General features: G+C 48.4%; 1 pseudogene; it reads left to right on the top strand.

Moving 5' to 3' along the window:
- The window catches only part of LOC129327988 (zinc finger protein 721-like), a 45,822-nt pseudogene extending 38,720 nt beyond the window's left edge, over positions 1-7,102 (top strand).
- The last annotated feature ends 9,654 nt before the right edge of the window (positions 7,103-16,756 follow it).

The following is a 16,756-nucleotide window of genomic DNA, read 5'->3' on the forward strand; positions in this document are numbered from 1 at the left end:
GGGACCACAGACGGACAGCAAGGAAGTCTGGATAGGAATGGCCTGAGCACCGAGTGGTCTGGGAGACCAGCTTAAATACCCCAAAACGTACCCTGGGGCTGGTGCTGTACTTGGTGGTTCTCACAGATTAAAACAAAGGGTCTAATGGGCTACTGAATGGCTTGGATGGGCCACTTTGGTAATCAGATTGTGATAAGTGACACCTCAGGAAGAGGGGACAAAAGAGGGAGGGGGAAATCCAAGTGGGCTGAAAGGATGTTCCAGTGGACAGGGCTTGTCCTGATGTCATCAGCTTTGGAATGCGGAGGTTTCTTTGAGATGCATTCTTTAAGTGCTTGGGATGGTCGGCACTTAGTTCCTTCTCCGGGGCGGCTCCTAAGATATGCAGAGCGGGGCGAGGGGCTCTCGCTGCGGACGTGGTGTGCCCGCTTCGCCGAAATGGCTTCCCAAAGCAGTCTTCTTCCTCTGGGTCCTCTGGGTGCCTGAGAACATGGATGCCGGCTGGGCATAGCTGGGGCTGGATAGCAGGCTGCCCGGTAGCGAGGGCAAGCTTGGGGACCGGCCCGCGGGAGGCTCCAGGCGGGAACTGACCAGGGAGCGCCTAGCCAGGCTCGCTGGAGGTTTCCCCGGCAGGCGCCCGGCTGCTAGCAGCGGCTTGGGCCCATATGAGGCAGGCTTCCATGGAGGCAGCGGGAACAACACTTTAAAACACAGTCCAAAGCAGGGAACAGGCACGGTCCGTGGCAGATGGCAAAGCAGGCACGAGGAACACAGTCCAAACACACACTGGGAATTCCAGATACAGGCCAGGGCAGGGCTTGCCCAGGAAGAGAGTCCTTTGTGCAGTTAACCAAACATGGAGTCAGTAAACTACACAGTCCATAGCAGAAGCAAGGTAATTGACACGCAGGCAGGAAACTGACACGTGTACCAGAACACACACGTGCAAAGCGGTCTTTGGTGTAGCAGTAAAACAGCAATGCAGGAAACTTTAGCACAGTTCATAGCAGGCTTCAAAGCAGGGGAGGGGGCCTACTTGGCAACATAAGTGGGGCTTCCCCCCCCCCCCGCTGGGCCTTGCCTTAGCCTGGCTGAGTGAGTTCTCAGCTGGCACAGAAGTGCCAATGCCAGATATGGCTCCATACCACCCTTCCCCTACTCCTTGTCTGTTGTGTATTTCTGGAGGGGCAGGCATCCCGGCATGGAATTGCCCAGTTTATGAACACACAGAAGAGTCACAATTTTGTCTTTCTTCTTTTCTCCTCACAAAAGGGCCTGAGGTTGCCAAGCCTGACCTCATTTCCAGGCTGGAAGGAGAAGAAGAGCCGTTTCTCCGGATCTCTGATGAAGAGGGGGGATTGGCAGGTATCCATTTTAATTTGTTGCGGGATTGTCTGTTCCTTTTGCTTCCTTCCGAGGGATTTCTGTGGCCTTTTTCTCTTTGAGCTTCTTCACGCAAGAGCTTGGCTGGGTTGGGGATGGTGAAATGGTGCTTGTAGACTCCGGACGCCTGAAAGCAGGCCTCTTCCCCCTCCCCGGTCGGATCACTTGTGCCAGGTGCTGTCCACTCGCAGAGGCAGCGGCTCCCTGGCAGGCCTTGATCCTGGGATGCCAGGTGTGCCAAGCAAAGCAGGGGCTTTTCCTCAGAGACATGATGGCCCACAGCAAGTCCAGCCAGAACTCACGTGGACACATCCTGCCTCCTCTCCCAAGCACAGAGCTGTGTTTTAGGTGACTCCAGAGGAAACTGCAGGATGGTGTCGCTTTGCAACATTCAGCCCCTTGCGGCAGAAATTTTCCCAGCCTGTTTTCCACCCTAGTCAGGATGAAACTCTTCCAATTGACAGCCAATGGCCTGTGGTCTGAAGCAGCCCCTCCGGAGGCTGATTTAGTTCCCCACACAATGTGCAGAAGTGATTTAGCAGGGGAAGGGCTGCTCCACAGAGACCCTGGCAGAGAGAAAGGGGGTGGGACAGAGCGGTGGCTGATGGTGTTGCAAGGGCAGCCAGGCTGGACCAGGTCTCCCTTGGATGTCGCACACGCTCTGGGTGAACAGGGGGCTCTGGTGGGGGGCAGGAGTGCTTTTCCCCTCGGAGGTCACGCAAGATTGACGATAAAATTGAAACCATCGAACACATGGATATAGACCGTCCCATTTTTTTTTTTTTAAGACTGACCAACTCCCCCCGCCCCAACTTTTATTGGCAAGTTACATATAACAATTAACAATCAACAAATAACAGATCAACCAATATTATACATATACAAACAATTTTGGGATTGTCCAGTGTGGTAACATTGCATAGACTGTCCCATCTTTAATGAATTGACAGCTTGCTTAATTACCCCCTACATAAAAATATGGAACGACCTAATAAGAGAGCCCAGGAACGACCTAATAAGAGAGCCCAGGTGATGTGGTGATCATTGGATACAAATGATTCCCTTTCTGTGGCAAAATATATAGAAGCAATAATTGAATATCAGAGACAGAATATTGAGTAAGATTTGTCCTCTTTTAATTTCACCTTCAGGCAATAGTTTTAATAGCAGCACCAGACAGACAGACAGACAGACAGACAGACAGACAGACAGACAGACAGACAGACAGACAGACAGAGGCCACTCTTGGGGCTGGGGGGGGGCAACTCAATGTGACTGGAGAGTGAACTGTCCCTTCTCAGGCCGGCTTCTCCTTTTCAATGTAAACTTGACTCTTAATTTTCTTCTCCATTCTTGCTTTCTTCCAATGTGAAATGGAAGCTTCTGATGGGTACAAAAACTGCATGAGAAATATTTATCTTCAATGCACAGCATACAGGGGACACCCCCCCCCCCCCAAGAAAAACCAAACAATGGAACTCCGCAGAGGACAATGTTTGTGCCCAGGACAATCAAGGATGTGAAAAGCACATTTTCTCCTCATGCTTCACTAATCCCTGTGAGGGGTTCAAAGAAAGATGCAAATCTGGTTTACTAGTACCAGGTTTGTTGTTCAGCTTAAAGTCAATCCTGTTCCCTTCTTCTTCTGCCTGACATCTCTCCTCCGATCATGCGCTGGTGTATCCCTGTTCTCATAGATGGTTGCTTCTGACTGCCTTCTCAAGGCATATCTAACCATGGAAGACCCCTCTAAAGAATGGCCGCCCCCCCTTCTTAAAGTCAGTGTTTTGGTCTAGTAAATCCCCTTGTGAAAAGAAGCCGGGACAGAAACGCCACTGGGTTCTCCATTGCTTACATGACCAGGCCAGAGTTCTCTTCCTCTCCCTTGTCTATCTGCCAGTAACCGTCCCAGTGAAGTGCTGTTCTTCATTTAATTGCCAGAAGCTACTGATCGGGGTGTGGGTTCTAGGGTGTGGGTTCTAGATCCAGTCAGTCTTGAATTCTGCCTAGGAGCTAAAATGACTAAACGGAGGCTTTGGTCTCAGCATGGGAAGACAAGACTTGCTGGAAAACACAGCAAAGCTGGGAAAGTCAAGGCAGCCGGAAAAGAGGATGGCTTGAATCGATAAAGGAAGCCCTGGCCTTTTGTTCGCAGGACCTCGTCAAGGCTTATAGTGATAGGGCATTTTGGAGGTCTTCATGTACAGGGTCACCTTAAGTCAGAAGCAACTTGATGGCACATTACACACACATGGATTGGCTGATACGATCTAGTTTGTCATGGGACCATATGCAAAAATAAGACGTTGGAAAGTGTATCCAGGCACCAAACCCTGGTATTGGTGGCTTACACACGAGGAGCGGATTCTGTAGCTTCCCCCTTGTTGGTGCAGCTGCAGATAAATTGCAGCAGCAACGGGGTGTCCACATGGCAATGGAGCTGAAAAACCCAAATTTTCAGACCCTCAGCTTGGTCCATTAAAGCCGAACCGGCTGTCCCTGTCTTCAAAGGTGCCCTTGTTCTCCCCAGAACAACCCCAAACCACTCCCTCTCTAAATTTACCCAGGTAGGAAAATAAAAACTTAAAATGACTGAGTCACTTTGAGAAGTGTGTGTGGGGGAATCTCTCTTGTGCATTCTCCTTTCTTGTCTTGGGCTACACTTATTACCATAGGAATGGCTCCTCTGCCAGCTTTGCCAGCTTGGAACTTAGAAGGAATAAAGAAAGAGAGGGGGAGAACCGGGTACAGACTGTGTGATCTTAACCTCCGTGCAAACACAATCAACACAAAGCAAAGGAGGAAACTCTTCTAAAGATGGCTTGTAAAGGTGTCCTATCCTCACACCAGGTTTCTCTTTCTTTCTGCAGGAGGCCTGTGGAGGTCACCGAATGAAACATCTCAGCATCCAGTGATGGATAAAGGGGACACCTATTCAGATCTGAAAGGGGCTAAACATTCTGATACCCTGAGGAAGGAGGAGAGAAAGCATCCATCTAAAGGAAGGAGTGATTCCGGTCTTTTACAAGGTGAATACGCTCATGAAATCCCACTACTTGAAAAAAAGTACATAGAAGGCAATAGAAATGAGGGCAGTGCAAGTGGGAATTCTTTGTCTGAAAAATCAAACATCAGCATGGATTGGAAAAGCCATAACACAAAGAAAAAATATAAATGCCTGGAGTGTGAGAAAACCTTCAAAAAGAGTGGAAACCTTAATTCCCATCAAAGAATTCACACAGGGGGAAAACCTTATAAATGCCAGGATTGTGGGAAAAGCTTCAAATGGAGTGGATGCCTTAATTCTCATAGAAGAACACACACAGGGGAAAAACCTTATAAATGCTTAGAGTGTGGAAAAATCTTCAGTCGCAGTGGAAGCCTTAATTCCCATCAAAGAATTCACACAGGGGAAAAACCTTATAAATGCCAGGAGTGTGGGAAAAGCTTCAGTCAGAGTGGAAGCCTTAATTCCCATCAAAGAATTCACACAGGGGAAAAACCTTATAAATGCCTGGAGTGTGGGAAAAGCTTCAGTCACAGTGGAAGCCTTAATTCCCATCAAAGAATACACACAGGGGAAAAACCTTATAAATGCCAGGACTGCGGGAAAAGCTTCCGTCAGTGCAGATGCCTTAATTCTCATAGAAGAATACACACAGGGGAAAAACCTTATAAATGCCAGGACTGTGGGAAAAGTTTCAGTCAGAGTGAAAGCCTTAATTTCCATCAAAGAATTCACACAGGAGCAAAACCTTATAAATGCCTGGAGTGTGGGAAAAGTTTCAGAACAAGTGGACATCTTAATTCCCATCGAAGAATGCACATAGGGGAAAAACCTTATAAATGCCAGGACTGCGGGAAAAGCTTCAATCAGACCGGACGCCTAAATTGTCATAGAAGAATACACACAGGGGAAAAACCTTATAAATGCCAGGACTGCGGGAAAAGATTCAGTCGCAGGGAAACTCTCAGTTCGCATCAAAGATATCACACAGGGGAAAAACCTTATAAATGCCCGGACTGTGGAAAAAGGTTCAGACAAAGTGGTGAGCTTAATCCCCATCGAAGAACGCACACAGGTGAAAAACCTTATAAGTGCCTGGAGTGTGGGAAAAGTTTCCGAACAAGCGGACAACTTAATTCCCATCTAAGAATTCACACAGGGGAAAAACCTTATAAATGCCAGGACTGTGGAAAAAGCTTCAGAGACAGTGGAGACCTTATTTCCCATCGAAGAATTCACACAGGGGGGAAACCCTTATAAATGCCAGAACTGTGGAAAAAGCTTCACTCACCGTGGAGGCCTTCGTTATCATCGAAGAATGCACACAGGTGAAAAACCTTTTAAGTGCTTGGAGTGTGGGAAAAGTTTCCAAACAAGTGGACACCTTAATTCCCATCGAAGAATGCACACAGGTGAAAAACCTTATAAATGCCAAGGCTGCGGGAAAAGCTTCAATCAGAGTGTTCATCTTCATTCCCATCAAAGAATACACACATGAGAGATGCCATATTAATGCCTGGAGTGTAGAAAAAGCTTCAGACTAAGTGGAGTCCTTACTTCTTACCAGTGCTACTACTAGAACAACAAGTTTAAGGCAGCTGCAAAAAATGACTTTTATACCTCACTATAGCCTGCTAGGTGGCTTCTTCCCTCAACATGGCTGACCTGGCCACCTGGATCCCTGCTATGGTAACATCAAGACTTGACTATTGTAATGCACTATACATAGGTCTCCCATCCAAATTAACTAGGAGACTCCAATTGGTGCAAAATGCTGTGGCACGACTGCTATCAGGAGCATGAACATCAGCCCCATTCTGCAGTCACTCCGTTGGCTACCTATCAGCTACCATGCTCAGTTGAAGGTATTGGTTATCACATTCAAAGCTCTTCACAGGCCTGGCATCTCTATGGGACCGCCTCCCTCCCTATATTCCTCCACATGAGCTTCACTTATCTGAAGAGGGTCTCCTACAGGATCCACCCTGTAAATGGGCGTAATGAACAGCAGCCCATACACGGTCTTTCTCTGTGGTGGCCCCTGCCCTGTAGAACGGCCTGCCTTAGGAGGTCAGGAGAGGCCCCACCCTCCTCGCTTTCTGCAAACTATGCAAGACTGAATTATTCAAGAAGGCTTTTGTATTGTAGAGAAGGGCTCTCAGTTGCTTTACTAATGAGTTAAGGACCAGGATCATAGACTTCACCACTATATTTCCTTACATACTACCTGTTGTCTTAAATGCGTGCTCCCATGAGTTACCTTTGCTTCTTGCTGGTCTTATGTCAGTCCTAAAATTGCTTATCTTCTGTTTCAGCATTTCTTCAACTCTGTCTTGGATTCTTACTAATGCTATGTCTGTGTAAAATGGTGTTTATCGACTCTATGACATCGTTTATGGAAATGTCCTGAAATTGCGTCTCCTGATCTCATTCTATGTAGTTCGCCTTGAGTCTCAGTGAGAAAGGTGGACTTTATATGACTTAAATAAAATAAAATAAATGACAAATCAATTCTGGTAGAAGAATTCACACAGGGGAGAAGCCATATAAATGTCTAGTATTTGGAAAAGAGTTTAAACAGAAGAATGAACTAACTCCTGATCCAAGAATTCACAAGGGAGGAACCATTAGTGCCCGGTATGTGGAAAAAGCTTCAGTGTGGGTGGAAACCTGACTTCCCATCAAAGAATTCACACAGGCGAGGAGCTATAGACATGTTTTGAATGTGGAAGGACACTGCATAAAATAAGTTATGTTTTACTCACCCCTCCCTCCGTCATGAGTGACTGGGAGAGGCTATTTGTGCTTTTGCCCTTACGTGGGCTGACCTGGGATAGTAATTGGATGGGACACCTCCCAGGAAGTCCAGGGTCATTCTGCAGTGGCAGGCAATGGCAAACCACCTCTGTTAGTTTCTTGCTTTGAAATCCCCACCAGGGGTCACCATCAGTTAGCTATGACCTGACAGCACTTTCCACCACCATCCACTTGAGAAATATGCTGCCTTAAACCGTTGTGATTCAGTTACGGGAGCCTTCCTGTGTGCATTAGGCAGCCACATCTCCCAAGTGGGAGCCATAGGAGACTGCCTCTTGATGGGCAGCTGTACTCCTTCCTCCTTGGCTTTGCTCAGATGAGTGACGCTGTTGCAGCAGAGCGTAGCAAGATGTCAGACTGTGGCTTGAACTGGTGGCTTGAACTGATGCCTTGTTCAATATTCAACATTTTCAAAAGCTCCCGCCAGAAGTTGGCAACGAACTGTCCGCCGCGATCCGAAATCACCTTGGACGGAAAAGAATGTAATTTCACGATGTGTTTTAAAAACAGATCCGCTAGCTTCCGCGCGGAGGGTATAGCAGTACAGGGGATAAAATGTGCTTGTTTGGAAAACAGATCTACCACCACTAAAATACAATTATGTCCTTTTGAGATAGGTAGATCAGTAATAAAATCCATGGATATTACGTCCCATGGTCTGTTTGACGTCTCCAATGGTTGCAGGAGACCCGGAGGCTTCCCTTTCCTGGTTTTGGCACTGAGGCAAACAGGACAGGAACTAACGTATTGGGAAATGTCTTTGCGCATGCCCGGCCACCAGAATTGTCTTTGGACGAGATGCAAAGTTTTTAGATACCCATAATGTCCAGCAGTGGGAGCATCATGACAGCGCTGCAAAATTTCCAGTCTGAGGCTGTCTGGGACATACAATTTGCCCCCGGCTAACCAATCCCCTTGTGGGGATTGGGTCAGTTTGCTCCGCGGAGCTCTATCCCCCTCCTTCTCTATTTCAGCTTTAAGTTTCGATTTCCATTCCTGGTTGGCTGGGAGGGGTTGCTTGGCGCGGCTGCGAGTAGTCACCACGCCCCCAAGTTGCTTAGGCGAGAAGACCGTGTCGATTGTCTCCGCCCGTTTGCTCCTATGTTGGGGCATGCGCGATAGGGCGTCCGCCAAAAAGTTAGTTTTGCCCGGGAGATAATTTAGAGTGAAGTTGAATTTTGAAAAGAATTCCGCCCACCGCAATTGCTTGGCATTCAGTCTGCGTGGGCTCCGGAGGGCCTCCAAATTTTTATGATCTGTCCAGACCTCAAAAGGGTATCGCGCCCCCTCCAGCCAATGTCTCCAGTTAGTAAGGGCTGCTTTTACTGCAAAGGCCTCCTTCTCCCACACATTCCAATTCCTTTCCGCCGCAGAAAATTTTCTAGACAAGAACGCACAAGGACGCAATTTTCCATCCTCCCCCTTCTGTAGCAAAACCCCCCCTATCGCCGTATCGCTGGCGTCGACCTGTACTATGAAGGGGGATTGTTCGTTGGGGTGGGAGAGGATGGGTTCTGTTACAAATTGCTCTTTTAGGCAGTCGAAAGCCGTTTGGCAATCGGGGGTCCATTGTAATTTGGAAGAGGGCTTCTTAGCTTGGTCCCCTTTATCTTTGGTTTTCAGCAGTTCTGTTAAGGGGAGCGTGATTTGAGCGAAATTTGCTATGAAGTCTCTATAAAAGTTGGCAAAACCCAGGAAGGATTGCAGTTCTTTGCGTGTGGTGGGCGTTTGCCAATCTTGTATTGCCTGTATTTTGGCTGGATCCATTTTCAGACCCTCTTGGGAGATACAATACCCAAGGTAAGTGAGTTCTGTTTTATGGAATTCACATTTGGATAATTTGATGGGCAGTTTATTCCTCATCAAGGCGGCTAGGACCTTTTGTACCATTTGAACATGTTCTTCCTCGGTGTCCGAATAAATTAAAACATCATCAAGGTACACCACCACCCCTTTGTACAGAAATTCGTGTAGAACTTCGTTTATCATGGACATGAATACAGACGGGGCTCCCGTCAATCCAAAAGGCATAACTAAGTATTCATATTGTCCGAGGGGCGTATTAAACGCGGTTTTCCACTCATCCCCTGCCTTGATACGAACGTGGAAGTAGGCATCTTTTAGATCTAATTTCGTAAAGATCTTACCTTGGGCCACGACGTTGAGAAGGTCTCGGATGAGCGGTATAGGGTAGGCGTTGTTGGTGGACACTGCGTTCAGTCCCCGGAAATCTGTGCAGAGTCTGAGTCCCCCATCCTTCTTTTTTACGAAGAGGACCGGAGCGGCGTGGGGGCTAGAGGCTGGGCGGATGAACCCACGTTGAAGGTTGGTGTCGATGAATTTCCGGAGCTCTTCGCGTTCATGGAGACTCATGGGGTAGAGTCGTCCTTTGGGTAGCGAGGCTCCTGGTAAGATTTCCACCGCACAGTCCGTTCGTCGATGCGGGGGTAGAGTGTCCGCTTCCTCCTCCGAGAAAGCGTTTAGAAAAGGCCAGTAAGGTTCGGGTATTTGGTTGACTTCTTCTTGGGTAAGGAGGGCCTTTTCTTTCTGAGTAGGGTCTTCGCCCCAGTTTTGATTCCAACGGTGATTTTCACAGTTGGCGTGACTGAAGGTAATGCATCCCTGTGCCCAGTCTATGTAGGGGTTGTGATCACATAGCCATTTGCTGCCTAGGATTAACGGGTACTTGGCAGTAGAGCTGATGACAAAGGACCTCTTCTCCCAATGTTGTCCCATGCCTGTGATCACCGGGATGGTTTCAGTTGTAACAGGATTCATGTTGGTACCATCCATTTGTTCAAAGATTACTGGATTTTGTAAATCCCGAGTTGGTAAAACCAGTCCATTAACTAGAGCAGGGGCTATGATGTCTCTTGAGCAGCCTGAGTCAATTAGAGCTTGCACCCGAATGTGCATTTTTCTCTCTGGGTTGATCAGAGTCACGGGCATGAATAAAATGGACCCAGGTGGCCGGTTCGGTGCAGGAACGGGCTTGGGGCGGATCTGTCGTTTGGGCCCTTTTACGACAGATCCATCTCGTTTCCCGACTGGGGGCTCTCTGGATTGACTTCTGCGTTTGGGGAAGCGGGGTCGTATTCCATAACTTCTTCCGCTTCTAGTCCCCTCTCTGAGGCGGGCCTTTGGGAAGCGCCGCGGCCTCTGTTCGCTCGAGGTGCGGGAATCGGGCGTTGGAGAGTAGGAAATGGAGCAAGGGTTGGGCGCCTTAGTTGAAGCGGAGGTCTTTGCACAGGTCGGTAGGGGCATTGTGCTGCAAAGTGACCGGCTTGTCCGCATTGCAAACACAGCCCTTGTTGCCATCTAGCATCTCTCGCTCCACGGGTGGCATACCCAGCTCCCCGTCCTCCCTTCTGCAAAGTCAAGGGTCTTCTTTGTCCCGTTTGTTGTTGTTGTTCAACCAAACGGACTTCCAAACTGCGATTCTCAACTTCGCATGCAAGTTGGATCCAACCTAACAGGGTAGGGGGATTGTCCTGCATGAGGGCTCTGTCCAAAAGTCTCGGGTTTAGTCCTTGCTTGAACAGGATGATTTTGGTGGACTCCTCACACCTAGGGCATTTGGCAGCCAATTGTCGGAATTTCGTGATATAGTCTCTCGCTGACATGCTGCCCTGTTTAATGGCCTGCAATTCTGTTCGGGCCCTGGTTTCCTCTAAGGGGTCTTCATATTGTGCTCGAATAGCATCTACCAACCCCTGGAGAGTATCGAGTTCTGGGGCCCCGATATTATATAGTCCTACGTACCAGTCCGCTGCTTTCCCTTGTAAGCGGGAGCCGAGATGTTCAATTTGGCTGGCCTCGCTGCCGAAGAGGTGTCCCCACCGGTTGAAGAATTGCACGACTTGCACTAGAAAAAAGCCCAGTTTGGAGGGATCCCCATCAAAAGTGGCTTCCAGTTTCACCCAACCCATTGGGAGGTCTTGCCTCGGAGCCGGTGCTGGGTAGAAGTCCGCCGGAAGCATCAATGGCACTTGAGGTATGGGGGGACCCGGTGGTGCTAGCGGTGCTGGTTGCGCTGGCGGCGGCATCACCGGTTGAGCCGGGGGTAGCGGCCTCGGCTGGGCTGGCGGTGGTGCTCTCGGCTGGGTTGGTGGTGGCAGTCTGGGTCGGGCAGGCGGCTGCAATCTCGGTCTGGCTGGTGGCAATGCAGGAGGTGCTGGCCGTAGCGGTTGAGGTGGAGGTAGTCGGTGCGGCGGAGTAATGATCGGCCGCTGAGGGGTGGGTTGGTGGGGTCGTAGTGGTGTAGGCCCCATCGGTTGATTCGGAGGTGGTCTTACGGGCTGCTCCAGTGGCAAACGTATCGGCTGTAGCGGCGGGGTTAGTTGTGGTCGAAGCGGAAGGGGCCGCAGCGGCGAAGGCTTAATGAGTGGTGGGCCGCGCAGGCTTGCCCCTCTTGGTGTCGTGTCTCTGGGACGCACAGGCTGGTCTTGTGGCGCCGGTAGATCTTCCCCCGGGGTTTGCTGAATAGGAACCACTTCTAGCGGTCGTTGCGGTAATTCCTCCTCAGAAGGGGCCGGGAGTTCTTCCGTCTGACCCGGCCGAACTGTTGTTGGAGAAGCGGGAGGGTGTATCACTGTCGTCTCGGTTGGACGGGTTGGTCCCTCTCCTTCTCTTGGCTCCTCCGCTGGAGTCTCCTCGGGAGACGGATCCCCGTCCAATTTAGGGGGTTCCGTTGGAGTCCCTCCGGGCACCTCAGCTGGAGTATCCCCGCTCGGCGGAGTTTCGTTTAGTCCAGGGTGTTCCGCGGGCGATTCTCCCGGTTCTTCAGGGTAGGATTCCTCCTCTCCCGAAGGTAGCGGCTGCTGCGGGTCGACCTCCACTGGATAGGACATGACACTTTGAAGGGTGGCAATTTGTATCGCCATTTCTTCAGGCGAGATTCTCTCTCCTGCCCCCATTGACGAGATTAGGTGAATGGCATGAGCCAAACTTTCCTCCATATCGATCAGCCTAGCTTCCAACTGTTGCATTCGGCTAGGACCCGGTTGCTCCATCACGGAACCTCCCTCAGTTGTACTCACCGGGGAAAACGGGCCCCAAGGCGGAGGATCGCCTTGATCGACTCGCGATCTCGCTGCTAGAATTCCTTTGGCTAGGCCCGTCACGGCCGAGATGCCGGAGTCTACAGCATGGGTACGGCTTTGTATTTGCACCCAACTTTGCTCAGGAACTTCCGTTGGCTCTTTCCACGGGGCAAGTTCCGAATAATCCCAACTCAGGGCGCCGCGGTGAGATGTGTTCCCGTCCGTCCGTTCGGTCGTCCGGTTCCAAAACAGCCACGGTTGGCTGCTGTCCAGCTCAGGGACCGTCTCTAGGCTTCGGCGCCCGTCCATCGAAACTCTTGGATGTAGCCCTCCGGCCCGGCGCTCCCGTGTTTCTCGGGGTCGGGCTCCCCACTCCGACGGGGTGGGTAGCGAGAGCAAGGGAAGAGCTGTAGCCCTCGGCCTTGTCCCCTCACTGCTGAGGTCGATGAGAGGCGGTGTAGGCGTCGAAGCACCAGCCACGGCTGGCACCTGCGATTCTTGGGGTTGCACTGTTTGACTGTCGGGGGACGCATACGGATCAAACAAAGGATCCCTGTCCGGGACTACCTTGGAATCCGCTGGGCCCGACTCAGGCATGATTGGTAACAAAATGTCAGACTGTGGCTAGATAAGGCACTCTCTGCAAGGTTCCCTTTAGAAGCAAGAATAAGTCCCGTGTCTGGCAAAGGAAGTTTTATTGCAGAAAAGGTCCATTATAGTCCACTGTCCTGAATAGGAGACTCAGGATGGTACATGATCATTGTTACCAATGAAGAGCAAGCATAGGATACAAAGTAGCAATACCCATCTGGAACAGCCTCCCCCCACAGTTCTCAAAACAACATCTTTCAGTCCTGGGAAGCTGCTCTCCTTCAAGGCCAATCCTTGGTGGAACGGTGTTAGACACAACAATCTCCTCTGGTGGGAATGCTGCCTGGGAACTGGTGCACCTGGGGAGAAAGCACTTAAACACTAGAAGCATTAGAGTCAGTACAGTTTAGATACATACTGGACCTGACAGCAAGACAGATGTGGACCCTGGCCTCCAAAAAGCCTTGTAGATTAGAAGCAGCACCCAAAAATTGGGCCTGAACAGTAGTGAATAGATTATGGAACAATTATGGAATGTGTTTAATGTGCAATCTGGACCTCAAGCTAATAGTGGGTGACTTGAGGCATTCTGTACCAAGTGGATTATCTGCCTTCAATAGCAGATCCATGTGGAGTGTGTTAAAGCAGTCGAGCCACATGGTTGTTGTGGCATAATTCTCCTCCCTTCTCACAACAACCCTGTGAGGTAGGTGAGGCTGAGCGTGTGTCTAGCCCAAGGTGACCCAGCATGCTTCCATGGAAGAGTCGGGATTTGAACCTGCCTTTCCCAGACTCTAGTCTGACAGGGTAGGGGCCACCCCACAGAAAGCCCGTGTGGGGGTTGCTGTTGATTTCGCCCAGGTGCAGGCTGACAGCTGCAAGTCACCTTGTTCAGATGAACGAAGCTGCCCTGAGGGGACATAAGGAGTGAGGTGATCTCGACTTAGAGTTTGGGATCCATGGAAGTCTAACGCAGCTCTAAGTGCTGAGCTGACCAGGCTGCCATTTTAATGGCCGGCGGGGCAAAATAAGCTCGCGGCCAACTGTTCTCAGGCGGAGAACAGGCATAGAATGCTTAAGAACCTCAGGGCGCGTCGATCTCAGGCGAGGGGGGGTTCTGCACAATGGACTCTCTCCCGTCCCTTGAGGTCCCACCCGAAAACAGGTCGGCTAAAATCTCTGCGGCAGTCCTGGAGCCAATGCGGTTGGCATAAGACCTACATGCCCAAGCTTCAACAGGGGCAAGAAGAGCTGATGGGAATTTGAGATTGAAACAGCGATTACAACCCGCGAAAAGTGCTGGAGAAGGTAAGGATCACTATCTCTTGAAACGGGACAGATTACTTAAAGCAATGAAGCACTAAAGTAGACTTTTAAACTGCAACAGATTGATTATAAGGAGGGGAGGATCCGGCAAGAACTATATTAGAAAAAGGACTAAGTTAAATGAAGTTATTAAAGAACTTGGACTATTGTTTTACATACCTGTGGTCACAAGGAGATATCAGGCTGTGAGAAAGCTTTACCATCGCGAGAACTGCTGTGGGAAGTCGGGAAACAGGAAGTACGTAACAGTGATAGAGTTGCTGGAGAGAAGCGGCCCTTGCCGGATGACAGGAAGAAGGGAATCGCCATCTTTGAAAGGGGAAGAGCTGCGGCTTCAGCGGAAGAGGAAGTAAGCCATATTGGATTACAAAAACCATAGAGGAACCATAGAGAAAAGACGCCCGACATTTTGGACTCTTTAAACGACTTTTTTGCAAAAAGACCGGGACATTCAAAATAAAAGGACACTAAGCCAAGCGCCACGGAGTTAAGGAAGCGAGCGGACTCGTGGGAGCGAGGCAAAGCGAGCCCCATGATGTCGAAAAAAGAGTGGCAAACGTCTATAGAGAACTTGGATAAAAAACTTTCAGAAGCGATTAAAGAACTCAAGGATATGAAACCTGAGCTGGTGAAAGAGGTTAAAGAGACAGTAAAGAATGAACTGGCAGAAGTGAAGAAGGGAATGGAAACAATACAAAATGACCTGCAGGCGACACAGCAAAGAGTCAACGTAGTGGAAAATGCGGTGGAGAACCTTGCAGACACGCAACGAACAGAGATGAGGGTGATGAGGGGAAGAATGGCAGTTGCGGAGAGCAAGCATATGGAGAAGCAGCTGAGGTTTCGCGGCTTGCCGGAGGTAGAAGGAAAGACGGCCCAAGAACAGATTACCGAGGTGTTAGCTGAATACCTGGGAAAGGAGGAGGAGGAAACTGTGGCTATCCTAGATGTGGTGTATCGAATAAATTCAAGATTTGCGACCCAGAGGAAATTACCAAGAGACGTGATTGTGCAATTTACGAATAGAAATATAAGAGAAATGATTGTGAGTAAACAATTTCAAGAACCATTGGAGGTTGATGGCAAGACGGTTATGAAGGAGTTACCCAGATCGGTGTTGCTAGATTGGAAAAAATACAAAGCCTTAGTCCAGATTCTGAAGGACATGAAAATAAGGTACAGATGGGAATTACCGGAAGGAATGTCCTTTGAATTTGGAGGAGTGAAAAAGCGCATCAGATCTGAACTAGAAATGGAAAAGTTTTTGAGGGACAATGAAAAGGACTTACCAACAACAAGGTTATGAATATGGAGTGCAAAGTTTTATCTTGGAATGTAAATGGACTCAATTCACCGAATAAGAGAAAAAGTATTTTCCACTGGCTATTAAAACAAAAATGTGATATTGTGTGTTTGCAAGAGACTCATATTAGAAAGCAGGATGTAAAATATCTTAAACTGAATAAATTGGGCAATGACTTTGTAGCGGCCTCAAAAAAGAAAAAAAGGGGAGTGGTATTGTATATAAAAGAGGAGCTACAGCCAAAATTAGTGATGAGAGATGTGGAAGCCAGATTTTTAGCAGTGGAATGTACATGGAATTTAAAGAGAGTGTTGGTGATTGGAATTTATGCACCTAACGGAGCAAAATAAAGCTTTTTTGAGGATTTGAGGAAGCAATTAGATGAACTTTCTTACGACCAGATAATTCTTGCAGGAGACTTCAATGGAGTTACAAATTTGGAACAGGACAAAAAAAATCAGCAACTGCACAAAAGAAAAGAGGATTACTACCAAAGACTTTTTTTGTACTAATGCAACAGGAAACTTTGGAAGATGTGTGGAGAAGACAGAATCCCAAAGGCAGACAATATACGTTTTACTCTGCGAGACACTCTACGTTACCACGAATTGATATGATCTGGGCCTCAAAAGACTTAGCGCTCTGGACTAAGGATGTAGAAATAATGCCCATGGTAGGCTCAGATCATAATCCAATTATGTGGAAGTTTGGAAAAAGAACTAAGAGGAAAGGATGGAGAATAAATGAGGACTTGTTACAAGAGGGAGAAAATATGGAGATGTTGAGAAGGGAAACTAAGTTCTTCATACAACACAACATGAATAGAGAAGTACCAACTAATAAGGTATGGGATGCCTATAAGGCAGTAATTAAAGGTATACTAATGGACTTAAATGGAAGAGCCAGGAAAAAAAGAGAGGAGAAGAGACAGGAGATTATGGAGAAAATAAAAGCCAAAGAAATACAACTAAAGAAAAGACCAGGGAAAAAGAAAATATACCAGGATATTAAAATCCTTCAAGAGCAGTTGACGGCAATGAATAATAAAGAACTGGAATGGAATCTTAAGAGAATGAACCAAAAGTCGTTTGAAGGTGCAGATAAATCTGGGAAATATTTGGCGTGGCAATTGAAGAAGAGAAAGGAGAAGAAGACAATAAATAAAATATGTGAGGATAATAAAGTATATCTGGAACAGACGGCTATTAGTAGAGCCTTTTACAAATTTTATGCTAAACTGTACAACAAAAAAGAAGTGAATAAAGACTCAATAGCGACGTATTTGGG

This window comes from Eublepharis macularius, chromosome 4 (genome assembly GCF_028583425.1).
Source record: "Eublepharis macularius isolate TG4126 chromosome 4, MPM_Emac_v1.0, whole genome shotgun sequence".
Lineage (NCBI taxonomy): Eukaryota > Metazoa > Chordata > Lepidosauria > Squamata > Eublepharidae > Eublepharis > Eublepharis macularius.